Below are 16,712 nucleotides of genomic sequence, written 5' to 3'. Positions count from 1 at the left end.
ACCGAGTCATATAACTAAGGAACAGAGAAGGCAAGAAAGAACACCAGGACGGGACCTTGTACATATCGGAAAGGAGGAGGTGCTGTTCAGAACTCCACTAAGCCTGATGCAAAGAGCACAATAACTAGCTATGGGCAGTTCTGATCACCTGGGGACAGAGACCAAAGCTGGTGAACTGTGAATTTCCCAGAATGGAAAAAAGGTGAGAAGCTTTGAGATTCAACTCCTAATGAGAACACATTCAGAGGGGAAGGAAATAGAAAGTGAGCAATAGGGGAAAATGAAGTGAAGGGTGTGGTGGAAAGACTAAATTACCAAAGATTTCAGGACCAAGAAAACTGAAAGATGTGGACCAGGGGTAGGGAACCTGAAGCCTAAAGAATACATGTGGCTTTCTAGGTTCTTGGGTTCTGCCTTTTTACAGAACAAATCCTTTTATTGAAGGGATTTGTTCTGTGAACTTTGGATTAAGTCAAAGGGCCACACTCGAGGACCTAACGGGCCACATGTGACCTCAAAGCCATAGGTTCCTAACCCCTGACCTAGACCATAAATGGATAAATAAACGGGAAAAAACAGTAACAACAGAAGGAAATATGACCTCCAGATCTAGTATATTAGTTCAGACATTTATGAGTAAATACTGAAAAGCAAAGGAAATTATCTAGCACTTGATGAAACATGGGACACTGTGAAAATTATAGCAGCAGAATATATGTCCTGCACAGATAAAAAAAAAAAGAACAGAATAGAAAAACTGGGATCTTTAATGGAAAGCCTCACCAAAGAAATAAAAGAGAGAACAATAAATGGGAATTCAAATAAAGAAGTTAAGGACAATGTAGAAAAAAATTATCATTAAAAATACACTCACTATGTAAGCAAAGTATACTGATCTCAATTATAGTGAAGAGGCCACAGTTTAGGGAAATTATCTATGAAGAAACAGTTATTTTTCCTCTTTTAAGAAAGATGAAAAAGTAATACCCCATTATACGGACCAATGAGAGAAAGTGGACATTCCGTTACTGAGGGTGAAAAGTACAAGAAAGAGCACTCCCACAAGTTTCAAGGGCAGCAGAAGCCAGCCAACTGTCAGGTGTTGCTGATTCTAATCTCTCTCAAACACATTTTTGGCCTAAAAATAGGGCTATTTAAGGAAACATCAGTATGTGAACTGATGCTGGTGATCATTACACTAGCCAGAGCCACGGAGAGAGTGGGGCTACCAGGGTGGGAAATTTTAAAATATTCTAACAATACTGTCTTGGGGGTGTTATTTTCTCCCATCCTAGCTTCTCTTTAGATACCAGTGATCTCAATCTTGAGAATCAAGATAGATATTTGTCAATTGTTTTATAGAAGGAAATCTTGTTCAGTCGTGAATTGAGCAAGATGAATTCTAATGTTGCTTCTACTTATATGATTCTGTGACAGTGATTTTGCACGTCTGAAGCAGAGAAAGAAACAACCTTCCATGCTGCTCTTTTGCAGAAGTGCCCTACAGTAAAACAGTCAGAAGATATCTGATCTTATAAGCATTCAACCCAAGTTATACTTATGTCTAGAAAAAGAGCTGTGAAAAAAAAGTGTAAGGTGACAGATAAGTATTTTAAGTCTTGAAGTCATGTGACTTAATGATGCATTCATATTGATACAATGATGCATTTATTTTCAGTTTTACACCATATTATATTTGTTTATCCTTCTTTTAAGATAATAGTTGAGAAATAGTGTAATATTAGTGGATTAAGAATTGGCTTCAATGTCAGGAAGACTGGCCCCCTGATATGTGACCTTGGGCCAGTCACAACCTCTCAAATGCCCAGGCAACTTTTGCAGAGCTGATGCTAACCTGAATTGGTAGAGAGGATTCTGTGCCCACGAACACACAGGTCTGGCCCCCTAAAAGTTAATAACTATTTAGTGTTTGTTATTATTTTATTAGAGTTATATTTTCCAGGGAAAGTTATCCTTTGGGGTACATATTAGTGTCTTCTTTAGAACTCTCTGTTATTCAAACCTGCGAGAGAGCCTATCTGTTGGATAATGTACCATAACCTAAGACACCACAGTTTATCTGAAATTGCAGTTCTACTGCCTAGAAGAAAATAAGCAGCATCTACAGAACTAGACTTGCAAATCCAAACCTATATTGAGTGATGGAAAACACCACAACACAAAAGAAAATGACTTTCATAGTTATTGGAACTCTCTTGGCAAGAGGCTGAAATTTACTCCTGGTCACTTCCAACCTACCCTTTGGATCGAACATAAGAGGATGGTATCATAAACAGATGCTGAGAAAACATGACACTTTCATCTGATGAAAAGCATACTAAAAAATGAGACCTCTAATCAAACTGAGTACTTGTTAGTAACCCAGTGGTAATGAATCAGCATATGTGCATTAAAGACAAACAAATCCCAGAGTTTGTAGAAAACCAGAAGCAGCATCATTTTTCTCATCCTGTGAATTGCCTTTGACAGGTCTGTGAAGTGCAAACCCCAACATCTGCTCAATATAATCCCATGACTCAGGATTGCCTGGGTATATTTAACCCCACATATGAATCCTTAATTATCTCAAAATCATTAACTAGAGGATATGAAAGTTGAATGAACATGATGCCAAACATCTGTATTAAAAAATGAAAACTTGTACCCATCATCTAGATATTTCCAAATATCTGATTACCCAATGTTATCTAAGGCAAACAAAATAATAGACCCATGGTTGGAAGGGGTAATAACACTTATCCTAGGTTCCAATTTAGTACAAGCATAACAGGAGTTTCTACTATCTCCCAGAAATTATCTAGGGGAAAGAGATCAGTGACGCAGTGGGGAATATAGAAAAATATACAGACATATTTCCCAGCATCCTTGAGTTTTCTCTTTTCTCTTTCCTTAAACACTTTCTTGTCTGCCATTCATTCCGCATTGCTAAAAGCTGAGAGGGATCTGAAATCGTTTAGAACTAAGGAAAGTAGCCTGGAACTACTTACTGTTCACAGCTCTTGCTATGGCTGCTGAATTGCCATAGCTGTAAAGCAAGTTGGGTTCCATGACAGATAAACTAAAATAGATATAATGGTGGTCATAAGAATAATCCAGAAAAAAAGATGAAGCCAAGGTGCTGAGGTTATGAAACAGATGAGAAAACTTAGATGAAATCCAACCGAGACTGAACTGGACTGGCAACTTCTGTGAAAAACTGGTGTTACTGGATGGAAGGCCATTCCCAACTCTGACGTGCCTATTTTCTCTGCTTACTGAACCAACCTAAAGGAGTTCCAAATCTGCAATTCTCTCCCCTAATCCTCCCCATACCCTAAGTAATGAAAGTGATAGGATTCATAAGGGGATGATATTACTAAGAGAAGTCTTCTTACCAATTTTGTTAGAGTTCTCTTACAGCTACTTTACAGTGTTTTAATAAAACATACAGCCTTTACAAAGTCCATGTTACGAATGAGGTCAGTTGGTGGAGAGAGGGAGGTTTCCAAAATGCAATATTAAGGCCTGAGAACAGTGATGAGAGATTTCCTATCAGTAATTTGATAACACATTCTATAACATGCCCTTGAATCTTTGTTGAGCTTGGGGCTAGGACCTAGGCACTATGAAATGTATCAAACTGGAGAGATAATATGGGAAGCAATCTAAGAGTTTGTAGATTGAGTATACTTTGGAGAGCTATGAGGATACAGTGGTCTTTAGAACAGACAACCTGGGGACACTAAAGGTCCCTGATGAAACCATTTTTTTCTTAGTGACCCAAGGGTAGCACCACCTAGTGACTAGATTATATTTTGCACTTCTTAGCTGGTTAGTTACTTAATTAAATGTCATCATGCTTTTTCCCACACAGGTGACAAAGAGCAAAGAATCATAGAAACAGAGATTTAGAATTTGAAGGGACTTTAGAAGTCAGTGAATCCAAACCCCTCATTTTACGGATGGAAACTGAGAAACAGAGTTTAAGTAGTTTGCCCAGGAAATGAGCCAAGTGTGTACTATTACTGCTTCTGTACTACCATCAAGGGCATACATATCCTCATTATCGTACCACACAAGAATTCCATACAGAGCTTTGACAGATGAGCAGCAACTTTCTGCTTAAACAAACTCAGGGAAAGAGAAGTCACAACCTTATAAGCCAAACTATTTCATTATTAGGTAGTTCTAAGTTACTAGAATGACTACCACCAAATCAGTCCTGATCTCTTATCCTAAGTCCAGTTTTCTATCTACAATTCTGTCTCTACTGTCTCTACATATCCATTTGAATGTTCCTTTATTACCACAAGTGTTTCAAATTCATCAGGACAAAAACTAAATCTGTGATTTGTCCCCTACAAAACTAGTTCCCTCTCCTTTACTTCCATTCACCTCAATTCAAAATCTTAAAGTTAGTGTTGCTTCCTCACTCTTCCATACCTTATAATGAAGTCAGTCAATCCAACAAATCCAATAAATGTTTATTATGCAAATACTGTGAGCTAAACACTAAGGAAGGTCCTGGGAGGGAAGGCAAGGGAACAAACATTTATTAAGTGCTTACTATATACCAGGCACTATGCCAAGTACTTTACAAATATTATTTGATTTAATCCTAACAACAACTCTGAGAGGTAGCCGCTATTATTATCCCCATTTTTCAGTTAAGGAAACTGAGGCAGATAGAGGTTAAATGACTTATCCAAGGTCACACATCCAGTAAGTGCCTGAAGTTAGATGTGAATCCAGGTGTTCCTGATCCCAGGGCCATTGTGCCACCTAGCTATGGATAAGACATTTTTGTTAATAGAAAGATGAACAACATGGAGTCCTTAACTTCCTAGAATTTATACCTCTGCAGGATGTAATCTCCTTGGAGAAAGAATTATTTTTCATTTTGTCTTTGAACCCCCAGTACGTGGTTTAGCACAGAGACTTACATGGAGTAAATGTTTAATAAATACTTCTTAGTGTTACAATTTAAGAAAGGTCCTGGAACATACAGTAAGTTATTCAAACCCTCAAATAAACCTTTCATGTCCTTGATGTGGCTTTTCTTTCCAATGGTGTGTCTAGTTTCATTCCCTTCCTGGCTGTGCTTCTGGCTTTATGGCCTTCAGTATCCTACCTCAGAAAACCAGAAGCACAAGAATTTCTCTCAATGCCTGGGGCCACCTCACCCTGGAACATCCCTCTGCTACACTGGCTCCCTTGTCCCATTGATGACTTCCTCCATTTTGGAGATGTGGCCCAGAACAACGAATCTTCATTCCCTCCTAGATATGCTTCTGACTTTCCAGATCCCAGTACCTTCACCCCCCAGTCCCCAAATGTCCTTTCCAGCCCATTGTCTTTCTTATATATGTGACTTCCTTCAGGGCACAGATTGTCTTTCATTTTGCTTGTATTTGTATTCCCAGCACTTAGCACAGAATTTGGCACATAGTAAACGTTCAGCGTTTATTGCCTTGCCTTATCTATGTATACTTGCCTATCTTTGTGAGAATAATATCCGTGTGCTCCCAGAAGGTCTACTTAATATTCTCATGGATTTCCTATATTTCTCCTGAAATTGCAAGGATAATAATGAAACATTAGGCCACACAAAGATATCTCCCATACTCAGTGTGTGAGCAGCCCATTTTCTTTTTTCAATTATACTTTTTAATGGCATCTTTTCCTTTGCTTTTTCTTAACAGTTCCTTGTCACTTGTTGCTGATACCCAGGATGCACTTCTTCATTGCTTTTAGAATGACCTATAATTTAATTCTGCAAAGACTGTAGTATTACATGACTTGGAAACATATGCTAACAATGGTAGAATATTGTTACTATAAACATGCACCTTTATTTCATGATGAAATCTGGAGTCATTTAAGGATTCTTCTATAATTTCTCATGAACAATCTAATCTACTCTCTTCCTCCTCTTTACTTCTGAGTTCAACTTGTTGTCTAATGGCAGTTGCCTATTGTCCAGACTATGGCATGCAGTTAAATGGACAGTCTATAGAATTTATCCATTAGTATATATGCCATAGAGAGACAATATAACTGACAAATTAACAAAAACATTCAAAATAGAAAAAAAGAACAGAAACGTATGAGAGATAAAGCCAAAGGATCATTTCTAGTGATGGTGTATTTATGTACATATGTATGTCTGTTTTATAGAAGAGGGAAGTAGGGTAGTAGACAAGGGAAAGTTTTGTGGTGGAGGTGACATTTTGGATGGAGCTCCAGATGAAGGAAACGCCATGAGCAAAAGTTTATAGCTGGGAAAGCATGAGATGTGAGTAATGAAGCTTGGTCAGAGTATGGAGAACAAAAAAGAAATAATGTGGGATAAAATATGAAGAGTCTCAAATGTCATGATAAGGATCTTTAACTTTTTGTGGTAGCTAATAAGGATCTACTGAAGGGTCTTAGATAAAGTCATGGAATGATCGGATTTGATTTTGATGTGAAGGATGAACTGAAGGTAAGGGGGATTAGAGGTGGGAAGATATAATAGGAGATTGCTGTAATTGTTTAGGCAGGTGACAATAGCAACTGGTATATGGTAGAGGTAGAAGGCCTAGAGACAGGAACGTGACAGATGTAGGACAGACAAAACCTACTAAGCAATCTACTATGAGAAGTAAAAGGAAGGAGAATCAATGGAAACTCCAAAGTTCAAGTTTGAATAACTGGTTATACCATTGACAAGTTGCATTTATTTTCTTCCAGAGTGTCTCTTGTATATATTCTTTCTTTACTATTTCCACTGACATGTTGTAGTCCATGAACCTCATTCATGGACTATTACAAGAGCCACCTAACTGTTCTCTCTACTTGCCCCCATGAAGTCATCCTATAAACTGCTACCAAGTTAATTTCCCCAAATGAATTTCTTTCATAATGTTACTTTTCTACTCAAAAATATCTAATGGCCCCCAATTTTCTATAAAATTAAGTCTAAACTGTTCAGTCTAAAAGTCCAAGTCTTGATTTCCTATTGTTATTTCTCTGGTGTCAATGAGTATACTAGAGTTAAAGTAAGAGCACTAGGATCTGTCTTTTACATGCTGTCTGACCTTAGAGAACTCAATCACTTAACCTCTCTGCCCCAGTTTATCTGTAAGATCCAATTTAAGTCTCTTCTTCAATAAAGGCCACCTTGAAATCAAACACAACATGGGTTTAAAAAGTTAAATAGGTTCATTATCACATAAGGTATTATTATTGATGATAAATTAAAGATACCATCCCTGCCTTCTAGAAGCTAGAGATGGCATACATGCTTAAATGACCTTTGAAAGACCTTGAAGGACATAATGAGATTTACAAGTCAAGAGTATAGGCTATGAACTTGAATAACAAAAGACTATATTTAAGTCAAAATGTTCCTTGCTTAAGAGTAGTTTCAGACCCTATGGTATAACCCTAGTTACTAAGGAAGCTTACTGGAGAATCATAAAGGTCATCCAGACCCCACTGATGTTTACCAGCATTTAATAGACTGGTCATTATTGTGGAACCTTTTGGCAGATTCATTTTACCCTGAAAAGTGACTCAGACATGCCCCACCCCCAACACCCAAAAAGCAAACATCACCAATTATCTAACTGGAAATCAGCTTGGGCAAACAATAGAGGGAGAGCCAACATATTGCTGTCCCTGTTTGTCAACATTTCAAAGCAGGCTCACCCTACAACAGAGAGTGCTAATAATAGTTAACACATTTCCATATTAATCGAAACCTGGCATTTCCAATTGGGTCACTGTCCCCAATGTGTCATCTTTCTATAAGGATGGAAATTAGATAATTGTCCCTGGAACCAATCATTATTCATTGGCCTTCTAGCTGTAAAAAGACAAATCTTACATATGACATTTCAGAGTTCAGAACTAAAAAAATGTTCAAATCTTGTGCTTTCCCTTTCTCTTTTTCCTCCTACCTTGTTTCCCTCCACCTTTATACTTGATTCTCTCTTCTTCTCTGTTCTCTTCATCTCTTCCTCCCTCTCTCTTCTTCCTCTCATCCTTCTTTCTCTCTAATATCCCCTCCTTTCTCAACTTTCCCCTGTAACTAATGCTATTGTCTGAATCCTGAATTCCAGGGAGCCCACATCTTTAAAGAACAAGAGAGGACCTGGTCAGCATATTTAAAGAAATTAAAATTAAAAAGAAACTAAATAAAACCATGGGACTTAATGCTATAATGGCTTTACTTCTTCATATTTCACTATCAATCAATAAATAAATAGCCATTATTAGTCAGGCAGTAAGCATTTATTAAGCACCTACTATGTGCCTGGCACTGTGATAAGTACTAGAGATATGAAGGCAAAATATAGGCCCTCCATTCAAGATGTTCACAGTTTTCTTAGGGAAATAGCATACCAACAACTCCATGCAAACAAGATATATACAGAAAAAGGAGATAATTAACAGTGAAGGCACTAGCATTAAGGGGAAATCAAGAAAGCCACCTTGTAAAAGGTTAGATTTTAGCAAGGGCTTGAAAGAAGCCAGGGAAGCCAAGAAGTGGAGGGGTGGGAAAGCCTTCCAGGCACAAGGGACAGATGATGAAAATGTCTGGAATCTGTAGCTGGAGTCTTATCCAAGGAACAGCAAGGACACAATTATCACTGAATAGCAGAGTACATAGGTAGGGGAGGTAGGAAGCAGCAAAATGAAAAAAAATGTTGGAAAGGTCTAGCTTGGGTAGCATTTTGAATGTCAGAAGATTTTATATTTGATCCTAGAAATTGTAGAAAGTCACTAGAGTGTATTAAAGGGAAAGGATGACAGTCATAGCTTTGCTTTCAGAAGATTAATTTGGTGGCTGAATGGAGTATGAACTGGAATGTGGAGAGATTTGAGGTAGGGAGACCAACCATACGGCTATTATAATAGTTCATTCATGAGTTGATGAGGGTCTCACCAGGGTGAAGGCAGTATCAGAGGAGAGAAGGCGACATAATTGAAAGATGTTATGAAGGTAAATTTGACAGTCCTTGGCAACAGATTGGATTTGATGAGTAAAGGAGGCTGAGACACTAAAGATGATGCTTAGATTGTGATCCAATGTGACTGTGAAGGTAGCTGTACCCTCAAAAGAAACTGGGAAGTCAGGAATAAGGAGAGTTTGAGGAGAGAAATATAATGAGTTCAGTTTTTTTTTTTTATACATTGAATTTAAAATGTCTCAGGGACATACAGTTGGATGTGTCTAATAGTCAGTTGGAGATACAAATCTGGAGGTCAAGAGAGAGGTCAAGTCTGGAAAAATAAATCTAGGAATCATCAGTATAAACATGATAATTGAATTCATATGCTTATTATGTATCAGGCACTGTTCTAGGCACTACAGATACAAATACTACATAGAATGAAACACTTCTTCCTCAAAAGGATCTTACATTCTAAAGGGGGAGACAAGTACATCTATAATCTTTTGTGATCCTACTATTCAGCATATAATCAATCTTATGCTCCTAAACAGAATAATTGGATTTTGAACTGAAAAGGTGCTTGTAGATCATTTAATCCAAGCACCTCATGTACAAATAAAGAAACTAAGACCCAGAGAAGTTAGGTGACTGGTTTAAGATCAAACAGGTAAATAGTTGGGTAAGAGTGGGCCTTTTCAGTATGGTCTGCTCTTTTATCATACTGCCATTTAATCTTGGCTTATATGTGGTTCTGCATTTCACCTCATGTGTATCCTTGGTAGACATGTTCAGACCATCTTGGAATTCATTACCCATTCCTAGAATTGCATCTTTATTGACATTGTTGATATTGCCTGATAATAGTATCCTGAATTTCTAGCATCCCAGATATTTTCCCATTCCTGAATAGTCTGACTGCCACCGAAATTAAGAGAAACTGCTTCCATCTTTCAGCCAGAGGCCTAATGTCTGCCCAGTGACTTCCTACCACCTAGAGCTCAGAAATGACAAGAAGATGAAAAATAATTCCAGGAAATGGCTTTATGACGAATAGAGAATGTGATGGCATTCCCAAATTCAGGAAGGACAACTAAAGCCATTGAATCTATCTTTCTGTCTCCTGTGATACTAACTCATATTATTTCATGATAACTGCAAACCAACTAGGAATAGGTAGTTGTAGGTCAGGCCAGGTCAAGAAAACCAAGGTTCAGGAGTATCAGCACCATGGCCAGCAGTAATGAAATGAGTAGTGCCTAGTTTTGTTAGTGCCACAGAAAAGAAAATCATGGAGAAAGCTGCATTGTGTCTGCATTAAAATACTACTATGGCTGTGCAAGGGCTGTGGGTAGCAGGAAGAATCAAGAAGAGGAACTGTAAAATCAGAGGATCATAGATATGAAGCTAGAAGGGACCTCCCCACCCATTTTACAGATGACAATAGCATATTGGATTGATCCCAAGTAGGTCAAGAAATTGTGCTGAAGGTTACACAGGTTACACAGCTAACAAGTATCACAAGTGGTATTTGAATCCAGTGATAATGGTTGCCAACATTTAATTGACTGGTCATTGTTGAAGTCTTTTTTTTTTTGCAAGGCAATCAGGGTTAAGTGACTTGCCCAGGGTCACACAGCTAGTAGGTATCTAAGACAGATTTGAACTTAGGTCCTCCTAACTAGAGTGCCAGTGATTTATCCACTGCTCCACCTAGCTGCCCTTGAAGAGTCTTTTGACAGATTCACATGACCCTGGAAAGTAACTCAGATCCATATAAGTATCTGAGGCCCTGAAAAGGCATGCTTATATTATGATTTCTAAGACACTTCCCTAATGGAGTCCCATTTTCATATGTCATATCTACTACCACTGACTTGTGGGATGTTAGCCAGGACAGTTGTATGTTGTGGTGGTACTTTCTGGACACTTGTGTGCTTGCAATATTAATGCTTCTCAAGTAGGTGGTAATTTCACCTTTCTGGCCCAGAAAACTGTGTGATTCTGAGGTCTCTTTGAAACAACTAAAATACAATCTCTAGCACAATTATATAAAAACCTGCCCCATGGCAGGGGCAGAGCCACAATGGTGGCTGGAAAGCAGGGACTTGCTTAAGCTCTCCCCCAACTTCCTCCAAACACCTGTAAAAAATGGCTCTGAACAAATTCTAGAGCTGTAGAACCCACAAAATAGCAGAGGGAGACAGCTTTCCAGCCCAGGAGAGCCTGGGTGGTCACTGGGAAGGGGCTATCATATGGTGCAGGGAGCAGAGCACAGCCCAGTGTGGGCTGTGCCAGGACAGACCAGACCAGGAGTCAGCCAGCCAGAACAGGCCCTAGGGCCATGAATCATTGAGCTGTGGCAGTTACCAGACTTCTCAACCCACAAATGCCAAAGACCACTGAGAAGGTTAGTGGGAAACTGCAGGATTGAGTTGAGAGCAATCCGACCACTAGCCCAGGGGGTGGCAGAGGTGCTGCAGTGGTGGCTGTGGCAGCAGCAGGAAGCTCCTGAGGCTGCTTCCAGAGCTCCAGCATCAGCTGCTTCCTTAGTCCCCAGCTTACACGGTGGGAGGAAAGTAGCAGCAGATCAGAGCAGGAATGCAAGGAGCGCTTTGTGGGCACAAAGGAAGGTTCTTTTGCTGGGCCTGCTCAGATCTAGACTGCGGTCCTGGTTGGTGGTTCTTGGGGGAGGAGGAGTGCTGCTGTGACAGAGCCTGGGGTGATGGTGGAGTAGAAGTAGCTCTAAAAACAGCAGTGTTTGGACCCTAAAGCTTAGGACAAAGTTCTGTCTACTCTACAAGCAATCATACATTCACGAAAAGCTCAAGGGTCAAGTAGTTGGCTGGGAACATGAACAGGCAGTGAAAATGAACTCAGACTCAAACTCAAACTCTAGATTCCTTTTCTGGTGACAAAGAAGATCAAAACATAAAGCCAGAAGAAGTCAACAAAGTCAAAGAGCCTACATCAAAAGCCTCCAAGAAAAAATATGTATTGTTCTCAGGCCATGGAAGAGCTCAAAAAGGATTTGGAAAAGCAAGTACGAGGAGTAGAGGAAAATTTGGGAAGAGAAATGAGAGAGATGCAAGAAAACCATGAAAAACAAGTCAATGACTTACTAAGGAGACCCAAAAAATACTGAAGAAAATAACACTTTAAAGAATGGACTAATCCAAATGTCAAAAGAGCTGCAAAAAGCCAATGAGGAGAAGAATGCCTTGAAAAGAAGAATTAGTCAAATGGAAAAGGAGGTCCAAAAAACCACTGAAGAAAATACCACCCTAAAAATTAGACTAGAGCAAGTGGAAGTTAGTGACTTTATGAGAAATCAAGATATTATAAAACAGAAACAAAGGAATGAAAAAATGGAAGACAATGTGAAATATCTCATTGGAAAAACCACTGACTTGGAGAATAGATCCAGGAGAGACAATTTAAAAATTCTTGGACTACCTGAAAGCCATGATCAAAAAAAGAGCCTAGACATCATCTTTCAAGAAATTATCAAGGAAAACTGCCCTGATATTCTAGACCCAGAGGGTAAAATAGAAATTGAAAGAATCCACAGATCACCTCCTGAAAAAGATTCCAAAAAGAAAACTCCTAGGAATATTTTAGCCAAATTCCAGAGTTTCCAGGTCAAGGAGAAAATACTGCAAGCAGCCAGAAAGAAACAATTTGAGTATTGTGGAACCACAATCAGAATAACACAGGATCTAGCAGCTTCTACATTAAGGGATCCAAGGGCTTGGAATATGATATTCTGCAGGCCAAAAGAGCTAGGATTAAAACCAAGAATCACTTACGCAGCAAAACTGAGGATAATGCTCCAAGGCAAAATATGGATTTTCAATAAAATTGAATAAAGGGTTGACAGGATAGGATAGAAGAAAATATAGTTAGCCTTTCACAACATCAGTATTGTGGAAGTGTTTTACTCAATAATACATGTGTGACCTATGTTGAATTGCTTGCTTCCTAGGGAGGGTGGGTGGAAAGGGAAGAGGGGAGAGAATTTGAAATGCAAAGTTTTAGAAGCAGATGCTCAAAAAAAAGTTGTTTTTGCATGCAGCTGCGAAACAGGATATATAGGGAATGGGGCATAGAAATCTATCCTGCCCTACAAGAAAATAAGGGGAAAAGGGATTGGGGTGGGAGTTAGGTGACAGAAGGGAGGGCTGACTGGGGAATGAGGCAATCAGAATATATGCCATCTTGAAATGGGGGGGAGCATAGAAATGGGGAGAAAATTTGTAACTCAAAATCTTGTGGAAACCAATGTTGAAAACTAAAATATCAAATAGAAATGAAAAAAGTTTAAAAAAAAAAGATCTAGAAGCCAAAAAAAAAATCCTGTCCCATGAACCTCGGGACTCATTTAGTAGTATTGCCATGGGCTTCATTACTCCTTTACCCTACATGGATGTCCTGATGCATCTTGTTCATACACTCAAGAAACAGCTGCCTAAGTTGAGTACAATGAATCCAGGGCAATTTTGCAGAAAGATCACTTTGTTCTGGTCACCGTGACATCTCCAGGACCACAAGCCAATATAGCCCTAACTACCTATCTTTGCTGCTCATCTTTAAGAGATGAGTGACAGTAAATGTTGATTGTGGGTTTTTTCTTGTGTGAGCTAGCACTTAAGACAATTATTCATTTTCATCACAGATCTGTTTGACATAGGTGGTCATTGTCGTAAGAAAATTGAGATGAGCTGCTGTCAATTTTGCAGTTCTTTCACTAGAAAAAATGGAAGGAGAGAACCTACTGTTGGTGGGTTATAGATAGTTTAATAGTGAATTAGTAACTATATTCATATATTCATCACATTGTGGATAGGATAAAATAGGACAAAAGAGGAAGGTTTCAAGTAGCCAATATCAATTAATTTTGGCAGGTACAATTTATTTCTGGTTTGTAAGAGGCACTAATGGTGTAATTTTTTATAAAGACAGTGAACAAGGAATCAGACAATCCTTTGATCCAAGAAACTGGTTACTGTAGAACTAGTTACAGTAATATTTTGAAAGAGTTGTGAAACTGGTAGATAATCACACTATTGTAGAGCTAGAAAGATGGAAATGATAGATACTTACATAGATTATGCATGCAGAGAAAGACATGTATATACATATATATGTATATATATATATATTATATATATATAGTATATATATAATATATATATATATATATAGAGAGAGAGAGAGAGAGAGAGAGAGAGACAGAGACAGAGAGAGAGAGACAGAGACAGAGACAGAGACAGAGACAGAGAGCATTAGGGCATTTATTATGTGCTCATTATATGCAAGGCTTTGTTCTAAGATATAGGGATACAGGTACAACAAGTAAGACAGTCTCTGCCCTCAAGAAGATTACACTTTAATGAGGAAAGACAAAATATAAAGGAGGGGATGGAAAGGGAGGTTCTGGAGGAAAGAGTTAGAGTAGGCTAGGGCTACTCATATGGCAGCATGGTATGAAACTGGCCATGAAGTATGTTGGAGACCCATGCCTCATCAAAATAACGCAAGAGCTTACTTATGAGTCAAGAGACCCAGGGACCGCGTTTATCTTACCAGCAGAGTTTCGGTGGAGATGATGTTTGAAGTACAAGGCATTATGCTGACTGGGCATGGAAGGGGCATGGAGGCCTATACCCTAGTAAGAAAAGGCAAAAGCATATCTGTAAGAGCTTAGGATCTGGTCAACTATTTCATTATTTTAATAGAAAAGATGGGGAGATATGGGCTAGCTGACAGTGAAACTAAATGGATTTAGAACAGGATGAATGACCTAACTCAAAGAGTCATTACTAATTGTTCATTGTCAGGGGGCAGGAGGTGCCCAATGGAGTGCCCTGGGGAATTGCTATTTGACATTTTCACCAATAACTTAGGTAAAGGCTAGATGATACGTGCATCAAATTTGCAGATGACACAAAACTAGGAAGAATCATTAACGTGTTGGATGATAGAATGAGGATACAAAAAGATATTGACATATGAGAGCATCAGACTAAATTTAATAAGAGGAAATGCAATAGGATATCAAGTCTTATGTTAGTGTTCAAAAAATCACCCCTGGGGACTTGGTAGAACTACTTGGAGTCACAGTCTTGATCAACCAAAAGGAATTAGTTTATTTCAAGAAATCCTACATGTTATTGAAACACCATTACCAGTAGATATTATTTTCCTATGCTTTCTTTTCCTCCGGCTGACTCATGTTCCTATAACAAGAACACTTTGACCAATGCACTACTTAGAAGCCTGGAACTTAGTGGGGAAAAAAACCTAGACTGATCCATCATTTAAGCCCAAGGGTATATTCAACCACAATAAAGAAGTTAGACTAGCCCTTGCCATGGTCTTCCCTGGATATGATTCTTCCACAGGTGAGTTGCACTAGACATGTGATTTTTAACCTTCTGTGTCAGGACCCCTTGGATACCTTCTCAGAATAAGGTTTTTAAATACAGAAGATAAAATATTTAAGATTGAAAGAAAATGAATTATACTAAATTATAGTTATCTTAAACACCAGCAACAAAAACAGATTTCAAGTTAAGAACCCTTGCATTCAATGGAGGAGGTTGTACAGGCTCACCATCAAAGGAAGTGAAAGTCAAATAAATAAATATAGATAGATAGACAGATAGATAGATAGATAGAGTGCTTAGCCTTATATCATCTAGGTATAGATATTCATTCATTCTCTCTCTCTCTCTTCTCTCTCTCTCTCTATCTCTCTCCATAAGAGAGAGTGGCTTATTGAGAAGTAGGATGTCTAGGATTTTATCAGAGGCTATAGATAGAATCAATGTGTAAGGAGTTCTCTAGAAAAGCCATATGGTCCTATTCCACTGGTGCTATCTCTTCAAGCCTGAGATCAGGTAGAGCTTTGTTTCATAACTTATTTACTAACTTCTCAAGTAAATACTATGATCATTTTTGCAAAAGATCAATCTTTAAAATGTGTCTCTTGATCTTACCTCCAAAGATAGCATAAGGAAGTTGGTTGCATATATTAGCTCCCCCTACAGTTGATCTCAGATAGGGACCTATAGTTTACAAATAAATTTTGAGGGAAACTGTAACAGAGTTTAGGAGTTTATCTATCACTTACCATGATCAGTATACCACCCACAAAACAATAGATAATTATTGCATGCAAATCATCCTATTATACCTTATTTTTGCTACACACTTGTGGCAGGGTTGGAACATTCATATTGATGGGAAAAATGCTAAGAATAACAGATCGCGTCCCGTCCTTGGAAGCTCACCTTTAGATGTGGCCTATAGAGGAGTCCTTCCATGTCTATATCTGGCAGATATACTAGAAACTTTATAATTACCAGCTTTGATTAACTGGAAACAACACCTTCAAAGGAAAACTTGGGTTGTTGAACATGCATTAAGGTGGGTATGAGAACAAGGAATAGAGAAATTAGCAGATAATAAAGGTTCCATCGTAGTAATACACACACACACACACACACACACACACACACACACCCCATACACACACACACACACACACACACACAAGCAAGCTTGCTTACTTTGGTAAGGGCATGTAACCCACTTTCCTGTGTTTCATATCCTGACTTGCTATCTGCAGCATTTCTCTCCTAGTAACCTGATCAGAGGTCTGCTAAACAACTAATAAAGGGGCAGACTGGGGGAGACCTTAGTTCAAATTCTGCTTCTAAGCCCTACTAGATATATGGTCAGAAGCAAATTTCTTAACTTTTCAGAGCA

Source organism: Trichosurus vulpecula, chromosome 2, assembly GCF_011100635.1.
Source record: "Trichosurus vulpecula isolate mTriVul1 chromosome 2, mTriVul1.pri, whole genome shotgun sequence".
Lineage (NCBI taxonomy): Eukaryota > Metazoa > Chordata > Mammalia > Diprotodontia > Phalangeridae > Trichosurus > Trichosurus vulpecula.
Note: the sequence above shows the minus strand (reverse complement) of the source record.